At 37.5% G+C, this 12,708-nt stretch overlaps 1 protein-coding gene across 21 annotated transcripts in view; it reads right to left on the bottom strand.

Annotated features, from left to right (window-relative positions):
* The window catches only part of SOX5 (SRY-box transcription factor 5), a 1,171,821-nt gene that overhangs the window by 744,980 nt on the left and 414,133 nt on the right, over window positions 1–12,708 (bottom strand). The window lies entirely within an intron of this gene.

Below are 12,708 nucleotides of genomic sequence, written 5' to 3'. Positions count from 1 at the left end.
TATCATTTTGATCATTCCTAATATGTGTTGATGGAGTTACCAGTCATGACAGGACACCCTTACCTCCAGGAAAACTGCACTGCCCACAGCCAGTTTGACAAGATTTTTTCCTACCCTGAGGTCACTGATGCTTCATAGGTATGAGCTTCCCCATATTGCTAAGATCTGCTCCAATCACCTACTCTTTGTGGCTGACTGATACTCAGTTTTCAGCCTTCTGCCATCCTAATGACAACTGATTCTGTCAGGTCCAGATACTCTCAGATTAACTGGGCCTGGCAAAGAAGTATTACAGTCTTACATTTATTTACCTTACATGATTTAGATGTGGTAAAAAGATGAACAAGAAAATAAAACTATCTAGTATTGGGAAAAGAACATTATAGAGGCTATAACAGAAGAGAATTGTTCTACCACACAGAACCCAGAAAAGCTTCAATCTCAAACTAAGATTCCAGAAAATCTATGAAGAGTGATTTCTAATTGAGGGTTATATGTAGAGTCAATCTGATGAAAGATAAAACATTACTGAGGTATAAACCACAAAGTCCTACTGTATAGCTCAAGGAACTATATTCAATATCCTATGAAAAACCATAATGGAAAAGAACATGAAATATATATATATATATATATATATATATATATATATATATATAACTGAGCTTTGCTGTATGGAAGGAATTAATACAACACTGTAAATCAACTACACTTCAACAATATTTTAAAATATAAATAATATTAGTGAGGAAAGTACTATATTATAGATTAGAGTTTACTTCAAAAGGGAATGTGTTTTTTTCCCTTTGATTAAAACTGTTTCTGTAGGTAGGTCAAAATATTACAATCATGCCTATTCACAATGAAAAAAAAAACTGAGACAAGTTAAAGCAACTTACCCATTTGGAAATCATAGACTTTGTAAGAGCCAGCATTAAAAAACAGCTCTTTTGACACATGAGCTTATGCTTTTTCTACTATATAATGCTGTTGGCAGGATAAGTTTTGAGACTAATGGATGAAATTTATGCTTGGTCTAGAACTAAATTACTCTGAATTTTGTTTTATCATTTCCTTGTTGAATAGATAAAATAACAACAAAACCAAAAAAAAAAAAAAAAAAAAAAGCTTTCAACCCAATAGGGATATAATAGGATAAATACTTGGTACAGTGTTTTTTGGACCAAAAAAAGTATCTTCAAGAGTAATACATCAAATGCAGTTCTTTTAATATGGATGGCATCCAGTAAATGTTGATTTGATAGAATTTTATCTTCCTGTAGATTACAAAAAAAATGATCATGAGTGAAATATCTAATTCAAAACATGGCCATCAAAAGTATGACATATCAAAATATTGCTCTTAAAATCAGAGACATATCCTTCTGCCTTACAAATCCAAATTTAACAAGCTTATCAATGGGAGAAAAAGATTGACATTTAACATGGAAATGAACCATGTCATTCTTGGACTCAAATGAAACTTTACCAGTTTTTAATTCTAAGTGAACTAACACTTCTCATGTTCTCTTGTGATTCCCTCCTCAAACCCAGCAAGTGACATTCATCTTCTCTGCCTTCTGGAGTTTTCCTCCAAGGTAAAGGAGGTACACTGGGACCATATCTCAAAGAGCAGCCCATGTCTGTCACCGTATTTGTTGATCCTCACATCATTATTCACTTCTTTTGTTCCTTTATACGTGTCTCTTCAAATATGAAACTAAAACCATGTAAAAAGGATGGAACATAAACCATTAAGGCAGGCTAAAGTAATGTGTATCTAACAAAACTATTCAGTTCTATTCCTGTACAGCCTAAGGAAGACTAAAAGCACACAGAGCTTAAAACCAAGGAGAGATCCACCCCCCAAAACTACAGCCCCATATATGCAAGCAAAAATAACAATAAAACCCCAAACAAACAAATAAACAAAAACAGAACCTGCAGGAAGACACTGGAAGGCATAATGCAATTACCGGATTTGGAAACTGACCAGGACACCGTGGTTAAAACCCTTTCTGCTACAAAGGTTCCGAGGAATCTTTAATGACTACAAAATGGTTAGGACTTCACATCCACACGTCATCTGAAGGATGATGACAACCAGCAGTTAGTCCTCCCTGCCATCACCCAGGGACCAGAGTCAATTCTGACTCCGAAAATAAAGGGCCACCTACAGAAATCACTAGCAACGTTCGCTATCCTTGGCTGCCTTTGCTAACTGACCTACGTGAAACAAATTACTTAAGTATTTCAAACATCACTGCCATATTCTAATTAAAATACACAGTGGTATCATTCCTCATCTCTCTATAGATTTATGAATTAATGCTATGCACACTCCTTGGGTAAAAACTGTTAAGTCCTACTCCTCGGTTAATTCTGAGTAATGAGTATGCACCTATCAAGGAGGCTTTAGATGACTACTGTTTAAACTCCATGTATGCTTACTATCACACTACTTTATTTTTTCCTCATATTTTTTAAGAAACTGACTCAAGTGCAGTAATTAAAATACATTACAGTAGTGCAAGTGAAATTTGGAGCCTTGCCAACATTTTCAAGAACTTATAATTTTCTTTCTCAGAGGAAAAAAAGTAGTTTTGACATCTTTGTGCAAAACAGTCACTAACAGTTACTTACAATTTCAGGAAAATCACTGTTTTAATCATGACCTTTCAGCTGTCCTTGATTGAAAAAAAATTGGCCACCTACAGAAATAATTCTGTTGGGCCTTCATCTCTCTTCTGATTGATGGCCTCATGTGGTTCTACATGTTCACAATTACAAATAAAACTATATAAAACTGGCAGAGCTTAGCTTCCATCTAAGTAGATAAGAATAAAGGATTTCTAATTGACAATAATGGGGACATTCTTTAAGTGACATCTTTCCCGTGTACCTGTATCAGAATCAAACAGTACATTTCTCTCGGATTAAATGTGCACCCTTTTGGACACCACTCACTACAACCACTAATTTAGCAACCATTGTGTAAAAGACATTGTATTATACTCTGTTGGGGGTGATAAGATGTGAATAAAACATTTTCTGCATTAGAGAATCTATTATCTGATGAAACCCTCAACAGACTAACTACTATGTAATAAATATGGACACTATATATATACAGAGGAGCCTGGCATGCCATGGGGTTACAAAGAGTCAGACACAACTGAGCGACTAAGCACATTTTCATAGCACATACATATATATGTGGAGATGTCTGCTTTCACATACAAAGATACAGATAAAAATCCAGTTTGCTTAACTATATTTATATAAAAAATATACTTCGGGGGCAACAGATCAATATATATTTGCTGCTATTTAGTCGCTAAGATATTAGAAGTCCCTAAGTTGTGGTCATCTCACACGCTAACAAAGTAATGCTCAAAATTCTCCAAGCCAGGTTTCAATAGTACATGAACCATGAACTTCCAGATGTTCAAGCTGGATTTAGAAAAGGCAGAGGAACCAGAGATCAAATTGCAACATCTGTTGGATCATCAAAAAAAGCAAGAGAGTTCCAGAAAAACATCTACTCCTACTATATTGACTACGCCAAAGCCTTTGACTGTCTGGATCACAAAAACATGTGGAAAATTCTTCAAGAGATGGAAATACCAGACCACCTGACCTGCCTCCTGAGAAATCTGTATGCAGGACAAGAAGCAACAGTTAGAACTGGACATGGAACAACAGACTGGTTCCAAATTGGGAAAGGAGTACGTCAAGGCTGTATATTGTCACCCTGCTTATTTAACTTATATTCAGAGTTCATCATAAGAAATGCTGGACTGGGTGAAGCACAAGCTGGAATCAAGATTGCTGGGAGAAATATCGATCACCTCAGATATGCAGATGAAACCACCCTTATGGCAGAGTTGAGAAGAACTAAAGAGCCTCTTGATGAAAGTGAAAGAGGGGAGTGAAAACATTGGCTTAGAACTCAACACTCAGAAAACTAAGATCATGGCATCCCATCCCATCACTTCATAGCAAATAGATGGGGAAAAAATGGAAACAGTGACAGACTTTATTTGCGGGGGCTCCAAAATCACTGCAGATGGTGACTGCAGCCATGAAATTAAGATGCTTGCTCCTTGGAAGAAAAGTTATGACCAACCTAGTCAGCATATTAAAAAGCAGAGACATTACTTTGCCAACAAAGGTCCATCTAATCAAAGATATGATTTTTCCAGTAGTCATGTATGGATGTGAGGGTTGGACTGAAAAGAAAGCTGAGCAGCGAAGAATTGATGCTTTTGACCTGTGATGTTGGAGAAGACTCTGGAGAGTCCCTTGGACTGCAAGGAGATCCAACCAGTCCATCCTAAAGGAAATCAGTCCTGAATATTCATTGGAAGGACTGATGTTGAGGCTGAAACTCCAATACTTTGGCCACCTGATGCAAAGACCCTGATGCTGGGAAAGATTGAAGGCAGGAAGAAAAGGGGACAACAGAGGATGAGATGGTTGGATGGAATCACTGACCTGAGGAACATGAGTTTGAGTAAACTCAGGGAGTTGGTGATGGACAGGGAGGCCCGGAGTGCTGCAGTCTATGGGGTTGCAAAGAGTCAGACACAACTGAGTGACTGAACTGAAGTGTTAGTCCATGAGTTCTTCAATGGAAATTAAAACAAAGACATCCTGCTAGTAAAAGGTTGTTCATACATATACCTTATAGGCAACAAAACTAGAGCTGGCATTCAGGACCCCATTAGAATTTTATTGTAGCTCTGTGAGGTTGGATAGCTTTCAGGAGTTCAGTATTAGTCAATACACCAAAAAAAAAAGACTTGAAAATATTTTCTCTCTGCATTCAATTTCTATGAGTAATCCTCAATTTACAACATTATGCCTAACCCAGAAATTGAATTAATCAATACAATTATCTTCTTACACATCCCTTTTGTCAACTATAGGAGTTTATAGACTAGAAAAAAAAAATTAGATTCCTTAGGTAGTATATGTAATTGCAAGATTCAGCTGTATTGAAAGGCTGGCATTAGAAATGGCCATGGTATAGTCTTTAATATTATGTTTTGGACAATTACAAAAATTAAGTGATCCTTATCTCTAAAACACAAATCAATGATCTACTAGCTACAATTTAAAATAAATTGCTTTATGGAAGACAACACTAAAATATGTATGTGGTCAGGTCATGAATACTGAATATCATGTGAAATTCTACACTTAAAATAGTCATCTTTTCAAAAACAAGTAAATTCATATTTCTGGAAATAACCAACTTGTTCATAAAGACCAAATCTTAAAAATCCAGCTCACTTCCTGTTGCTGCAAAATTCTTAGCAATGGTCTAAAGTCATGATTTTAACATATAAACTAAGAGGAGCTAACAATTATTCAGTTAATTTAGGCCCATTTAATACTTTCACATGAAATAGTAAAATAAATAGAGCAAAAGATTTTATACTAATTAGCTTTAACATACATATTTACTTTGTGCGTACAATAATCGTTGGCATATTTATCATTAAGAAAGGAAAGAGAAGAATGCAATATACCTGCCCAATTAAAATTAAGAACAGTTAATCAGTATGAGAGAAGGTTATACACCTAAATGATCCTAACTGCTTAACTCTCTAGTTTATATACACAGTTTCCCAAATTTTCTCTTATGGAGCTAAACCAAATTGGATGAGAATATATACAATTGATTTCAATGTTAAAAGTCTATAAATCCTTGCTTAAAAAGAATTCAATTAACCAAATTAGGAAACACTGGTGTTAGGGATTTATTAAAAATAAACCCAAAACCCTCAAGAAATATCTGGAGTGAATGTAGTCAACCTAATTGTTGACAGTTTTCATACATAAAGCCACTGATAAGTGTTTATTTGGTTTGTCCAGGCTTTGTACTACCTACTTGGAAGCACATGGTTCTTATATATAAAGTATTTGAAGATCAGTTTCTTACCACAACAATAGTTTATATTAACCACATTCACAATGATATAATAAAACAATTCTCTGTACTACAGATGTGTAAAAACAGAATAGCATGGCATTAGCACTGAGCTAGTCAGAATTCCTGTGAATTATCATTGTATTGCAATGTATCTTACTGACATCAACTCCACAAAAAAAGCCTTCATTTTCTAAAGGGAGAAACTGAGGTAGCAGAGAAAACACTAGTAAATTTTTGTCAAAGACAGATGGATCAGATTTTTTAAAAATCCACACTACAATTTACTGTAGTTTTCAACCAAATACTCTCTCACAACTTAAATGTCAACCTCTTGTTTTTATTCAAATGTTGGGATAAATGAATAAGTAGTTTCCTGGGATTATAGCCTCATAAATGCAAAAGCATACTACTTCCTGCATATAATACTCTGACTAGCAATTTTTTTTTTCCATCATGGTACAAGATGGAACATATACAACTCAGAATGGTCTATTCTACAGGAAAACATTTCTATCCCTATAACGAGTCATTTGTCAATTAGCATTTTGGAAGATAGAGGCAAGGTTTAATCACTTGACAGTTTCTCTAAACTTGGGTAACATTGCCTCAGTTCCCCATTTCCAGACCAGTTTAATATCTCCTTACAAGCAGGTGTGTGCTAAATATGTGCTGAAGATTCTATAGAAAATATCCCATCCGAAGATGGATATCTTTCCATTCAAGAGACATACGTGTGTGTGTGTGTGTATGTGTATGTGTGTGTGTGTGTGTGTGTGTTTTAATAAGCATAACCATGCAGGAGACCTGAAGAAACTAAGAAACTGTCAGTTTGAAAAGAAACAAAGAAAATTTGGTTTATTTTAAATAATAAAAAAGAAAAATTTGGTTTCTTTTAAATAATTAAAACACTTCCTGTTCCTATTCTTATGCTATAGGAAAACGCAACCTGTTAGGGAGATAGAGAAGTATGGTGGAGAACTCTAACTGACCATCTGATATGCTTTACCAGTAATCAAGTAGAACAATTAAATGCATAAATAGAACCCTACTAAAAGCACTCAGATACAAGTAGAACTTGGGGGAAGATTCAGTGAAAGTCCTTTCAAAGGGGACAGCTCTGGCTGTTTTGGTCGCTTTGTTCTTTGCTGTTTGTGCTTTTCCTATGTCCTGCCTTGATGTGAGATAGAGCTACACTGCTAAAGCCATACCCGGTCTCTTGTGATCTTTAGAATGAGGATGTAGCCTAAGTGTGGCGGAAGAGAAAACTAGAGGGAGTCCGGATGCCTCAAAGGATGGTGAAGCAGCTTGCACTGCATCTGATCCTCTTGTATGGTTAAAGAAAAACTATCTTGTTCAAACTACCATCACTCAGGTTTCTATTATTTGAAACTGAATACAATTCCTAAGCAATAGAGACTCAGAATTTGGTGGCATAAAAAATCCTATGGTGCCCACATATGTGCTTCAGGGTTGCCTGCTCTCTTATTTTGCATCAACTTGCTCATCTGTAAAATAAGGATAATAGCGATACCTTTCCCAAAGGGCTGCTCTGATAATTAAGCAACATAATCTATCTGACACCATAAATCAAGATCTAAGTGTTTAATGATTATTATTCATTATTATTAATTGTATCAGGCTACCACCCTAGAGGAGGGCAGCTCATTCATGATTGAAAAGGAGGCAAAAGTCAGCCAACAGGATATGGTAGACAGGGAGCCCAGACGTTTTACCAAAATGACTATACAACACGGGGACATAACAGTGTTGAAGAGAAAGGGAGAGACAGAGAGAGAAGAGTGGTGGTTTGAATTTATGGAATCTGGAACTTTCATGATAATCCAGTAATTAAGAAACTACCTTGCGATGCAGGGGACATAAGTTCAATCCCTGGTCTGGGAACTAAGATCCCATATGATGCTGAGCAACTAAGCCCGTGTGCTACAACTACTGAGCCCACATACCACAACTAGAGAGTTCATGCTCCACAAGAAAGATCCTGTGTATCACAACTAAGATGCAACATAGCCAAATGAATCAATAATACGTATCAGTCGTGTCTGACTCTTTGTAACCCTATGGACTGTTGCCTGCCAGGCTCTTCTGTCCATGGAATTCTCCAAGCAAGAATACTAGAGTGGGTTGCCATTTCCTTCTCCAGGGAATCTTCCCAACCCAAGGATCAAACCTGCATCTCCTGTTTGCAGGGGGATTCTTTACTGCTGAGCTACCAGGGAAGCCCATAAATAAATAATAAATCTATGGAATTCTTTTCTACTTGGATAACGATTTGCTATTTTTCAACCAGACCTTCAGGACGTGGTACACACTTTGAAGCCCTTCTTTCCATAAAATTTAAACATATTCTCTAGTTGTTTATTAGAATCTCCTATTTGTGAACGTGTTTGTATCTATTGTGTTGAAGAACAATAATAACTAATAAACTCTGTGTGATCTCACTGTGCACCCCATGAGGACAGTCTGTGTCTTTTCTCTTTACCATTGGGTTTCCTGCATAATGATCTGTGAAATAATAATACTATGTGTTAACCCCCCATTCCTTGTATGAAAGAAAGTGAGGAAAGTGAAGTCACTCAGTCGTGTCCAACTCTTTGTGATCCCATGGACTATAGCCTGCCAAGCTCCTCCTTCCATGGGATTTCCCAGGCAAGAACACTGGAGTGGGTTGCCATTTCCTTCTCCAGGGGATCTTCCTGACCCAGGGATGGATCCTGGGTCTCCTGCATTGCAGGAAGACCCTTTACCATCTGAGCCACCAGGGAATCCCACGTATAGTCTTTCTCAAATGAGTCACAAGAAACCAGAAAAAAAATATCTGCTTTTACGTATGGAAAACCATTATTTATGTCAAATAGTGAAAGAATTTGAGTGTTATGGGCACTTTTAACTTAAAAGGAAGAGTCACCAGGGAGAAGAGACCTCAAATACTAATATGAGGAACTCACATTCCTGCTCCCACAGGTCAAGTGCAGGTTAGGTTGGGGTGAGAATAGGAAATCGTATAAACCCCTCTGTTTCTGAGGCCTGCTTTCTAAATGGCCCTCTGTGAGATAGCAGCCTTGTAGCAGACATCCCATGACAAACTGAAGTAGGGAGAAAAGGCACAGATATGGCTACCTAGAGGGTCAAGGTTACAGAGGCTGTGATGTCCCCTCTTAACTTGCCGTGGGATGGGAGTTAGCCAAGAGGGAACGCTGATGCTCTGATGGGGGTCTCACTGAGGGTTCTGATAAAGAGATGCAGATGGAAGCCTCAGCATGACCAGTGTGACTGAGGGCCTGAGAGATGCATTCAGCGATGAGTGCCCATGACTAGAGATCATGACAGGACAACTGTAAAACTCATCTTCCCCAGTAATGAACAAGTGAGGGCTGCAGAGTAGACATCACTTCTCACCTTTCCTCCCACCCTTGAGCAGTTAAATATATCAATAGCCATTTCCCAAAACCAAAACACTGGATTGGTTATTTCATAACCCACAATTAAAGCACACCACAATTTTCAGTCGTAAGGGCCAATTCTCTCTGAGTCATATATCGAACCAATTAAACCTAGAATCTCTGTGTCTGAAAGGATGGCTTCTAATGAAAAAGGTGAACGCTCCTGTCCTCTACATCCATTCATCTCTCTCTCTGTTTGGTAAACCAGGGGGAGAAGTTCAACTGCATGGCTTGGAAGGGAGCCCATGCCAGCAGATTGTGCTGGGTAGAAATAACACTAGTCTGTCTAGGTAAGATCAGTGCCAATGGTTCCAACTAAAATTAGAAAAAAGAAGACAGTACCTTGGCTCATGCTTATGTTGGAGACAAGACTCTAACTCCTACTAAAGCCAAATGATGGCAATTCAATTCCTGCCTGCCAGTTGCAAATCCCTACACTACCACTGCAGTGCTATCAAAAGACATTTGCAATCCAGGGCACCTCTCAGGAGAGAAGTGATTTCTCAGGTTAGTCACTTAATGGATTAGCAGTTCAAGTGCTAGCAACTCAAAGGTATGCATATATTCGTTCTGAGACAAGAAAGGATTTTCCAATCCTATGGGCAGACCATCAAAAAAAAAAAAAAAAAAAAAACACACACACTAATAGAACCTTATCTATCTAAGGTAGGCAGAGAATATTATTCATTTATTAATTGCAGTGTTAAACAAAAAATAATCAAGGAGGGAATAAACTCACTCTATTCACAAAACATCAACAAAAGACCCGCAACACTTTTCATGCATTTCAACAAATATAATTTTGCTCTAATCTCATACATGTCATAAGGCACCACGCCGTAGTGCAAAGAAAGCTGGGCCTGAAATCAAGAAATCTGGGTTCATTTTCTGGCTCTGTCGCTTATTAACTGTGTAAAATGATAAAACATTTAACTTCGCTGAGCCTCATTCCTTGTCTAGAAAATCAGTGACTTATTAATAGGTAAGCATCATCCAGCACTTAGATTCAGTATTAATCTCTAAATCAGTGATTAGACTAAAGTTTACATTTTATATGGTCTTTATAAATCTCTTAAGTCTTTAATAAATCCTAGATTTGGAAGTCAAATATATGTAACAGACAAGGAACTCTTCAGAAAATATGTTAGTCACTCAGTATTGTCTGACTCTTTGTGATTCCCCTAGACTGTAGCCTATCAGGCTCCTTTGTCCATGGAATTATCCAGGCAAGAATACTGGAGTGGGTAGCCACTCCCTTCTCTAGAAGGAACTCTTGATCTAACAGTAAAGAACTAAATAGGGTTTTGTTTTGTTTTTTTATCTACTCTGTCATGGCAATACACACATTCCTAAATAGGAACAATATTTGTGTGTCTTAGTAGATACCATCATCTTTTTGGCAAATGTCAGTCATATAAAGCAGAGAAGGCAAAGGCACCCCACTCCAGTACTCTTGCCTGGAAAATCCCATGGACAGAGGAGCCTGGAAGGCTGCAGTCCATGGGGTCGCACAGAGTCGGACACGACTGAAGTGACTTAGCAGCAGCAGCGGCAGCAGTCATATAAAGACTCTGACATCACTCAAAGTATTCTTCAAAGGGAAGAGAGAGGAACTTCTTCAATGTCCCAGAGTACTTTAGGAAGCTAAAACTCTCAGGGGCTGGATGAGATAACACACTCAGAATATTCATCCCAAGGTCTCTATCAGATTTCAACTGCTTTTCATTCTACATAGGTAAGAATGCTTTTCATTCTACATAGGTACTATTGCTTCTAACTCTACTCCCAGGATTCTCAAGCAACCCTACAGAATTTTATTCAAATTACCATAATGCTCAAAATGCTAATTAACGTCACAACAGAGCATCAGAACTCCACTGCTTGCTGTTCAGGCTCCTTTGGACCCATCCTCTTCCAGTGAGTGTTACCTAGCCTCGGAAGCAGATATCTAGTCTCCTTGGTTGGTGCTGGACTATCAAAGAACCATCTTCACTGAAGACAATTCATAATCTGGCCAAAGGATAATCTCTATCGGGACTACTGGCAACAAAGTTCACATTTTATTTTCAGCACTTACTCTTGGGATTCTGGGCAAGTACTACAATCTCTGTGTTAAATGCTATTGATAATGATGCTTCTTGAGTACATTTACTAGCAGAGTTATATATCTCCAAGTTTGCAAAAATACTTCCACTCCATATTGTACACTAGTGTGGAAGGAAAAATCTATTCTTTATTATCTTTTAAGTCACAGATCCCTCTGAAAAATCAAAGAGAATAAATCAATCTAGTCTTCCATCAGGAAAAACATGTCCCTGAATAATCTTATTTGCAAAAATGCCATGTATATTAAAGGGTTTCTCTGATGCTAGAAGGAGGTAAATAAACTCAAGTGAATGCTCTGGACCAGACTACACATTCTTTTTGTATTTATTAGCTATAGGATTTTGGAAATGTTGAATCTGGGTTTCCTCATCGATAAAAACATAGGTAATGAAATCAATCTCCTCACCTACATCTTCCAATGATGTTAAACATGAAATTTTTGAGTAGGAATGTATGTGAAAACAAGGTTCTTGTACACAGAATTCCATGAAACCACACGTTACAATCGACCCTTCATCCTAGCCCTTTAATGCTGTCACCAAGCATGTCTCATCAAGCAAGGCCATCTCACTGGCATCATCAAGTTCACCATCATTGCCAAGCCCTGTTTATAACTTAAGACTCTGGACTCTCAGAAACCACTGACTGGCTGTGCTATGTACTCTGCTCGTACTTCCTTTCTAGTTTTTGTCTGATTACTGATCTCTTCATACACATCCACTGAACTGAATATACTAGCTCTATCTTCCCTCTCTGGAAATATTTTTATACTCTGGAGTTTGACACCTACCAGAAGATACTAGGTCCTTCACTGGCATTAAATCCTGATCTGTACTTGAGTGCTTCTTAAAATCATTGTTGTCGGGCTCCACACTTGACATCTCTGCTCTACTCTATTGATGTGAATAGTTAGAAATCATAGTGCTAAGATCATTATCCCTATTTTATTGGCAAATAGACTATAACATGCAAAGGCATAATAAGTACCCACAGGTTTACACAGAGTATGACAGAGTCAGTTAACAGAATAAGACCAAATTCACAGTGCAACATACATGATACTCTATGATGACATTTTGTTCTGAGAGCCCAGAATGATGAGCCCAGAGCCCAGTGATGGTATCCTCTTACAAAGCAAATGCTTTCTTTTATGATAATAAAGAAGAATGGATAATATCTACATACATCTTATTTAAGGTA

This window comes from Bos indicus, chromosome 5 (genome assembly GCF_029378745.1).
Source record: "Bos indicus isolate NIAB-ARS_2022 breed Sahiwal x Tharparkar chromosome 5, NIAB-ARS_B.indTharparkar_mat_pri_1.0, whole genome shotgun sequence".
Taxonomy (NCBI): Eukaryota; Metazoa; Chordata; class Mammalia; order Artiodactyla; family Bovidae; genus Bos; species Bos indicus.
This window is presented reverse-complemented; position numbering and strand designations above follow the sequence as displayed.